This window comes from Emiliania huxleyi (assembly GCF_000372725.1).
Source record: "Emiliania huxleyi CCMP1516 unplaced genomic scaffold EMIHUscaffold_3, whole genome shotgun sequence".
NCBI lineage: Eukaryota > Haptophyta > Isochrysidales > Noelaerhabdaceae > Emiliania > Emiliania huxleyi.
This window is the reverse complement of record NW_005199770.1, coordinates 1,431,872-1,432,749: the sequence shown is the minus strand read 5'-3', so window position 1 is coordinate 1,432,749 and position 878 is coordinate 1,431,872.

Sequence of the window (878 nt, the reverse complement as noted above, 5' to 3'; positions counted from 1 at the left end):
CTCCCCACATCTCGTCGTGAGGCTATGCACGCAGATAGCTGTGCGATGGTATGTGTAGTGCAGCGTTGCTCCTGCAGTGCAAGGAGTCCGAGTGTGTGGGAGGGCAGAGTGCGCACTAGACGAGGTGCAGACTGTAGTGCTGGGCTCGCTCACTAGCCAGGGGGGGGTGAGAGGAGGGCGTGTGCAGTCAGTGTAGTGGAGTGGAGTGTAGTGTAGTGTGGTGTGGTGTGTCAGCGGAGTGTAGTGTAGCTCCTGCAGCGCTCGCTCTGCGGCCGTGCTGGCGAAGCGGGCAGCGCGGTCCACGCGGGCGCGCTTCTCGGCGTCGTCGATCGGCAGCAGCGCGAGCGCCGGCTTGGCGGGCGGCGGCGCCGGGGCGATGGCGGGGTTCTTTGGGCCCTGATGGGGCCGCGCGGGGCGTGTGTCAGATCCGTGCGAGATCCGTGCGAGATCCGTGCGAGATTCGTGCGAGCGCGCGGCTCATTTGGCGCCTTTTGCGCGCCCTTTGCGCCGATCGGAGTCGCTTCGGAAGGAAGGACCTGGAGAGCAAAAAAGAAACGGTCGGCACCGACGCACGAATGAGGTAGGTGACAGAGCCGCCTCGGGCGGCTCGGCCTGCTGCCCCGAAAAGACCATCCCCTTGAAAGTCCACGTCGCCCCTCCCCCCGCCGCCGCCGCCGCCGGCTGCGGCTGCGGCTGAGAAGGCTTCGGCGCCACTGCGGCTGCGAACGCGGCGTCGGCGGCGGCAGCGGCGGCGGCGGCGGCATTCGGTTGGCTGAAGGGGGAGGGGCCGCCCGGGTCGCCTCCGTCCACCTCGGAGCGAGGCATGCCTACGGGGAAGCTTCCCGGAAGGGTCGCGGAAGGGTCGCGGAGGGTGCCTC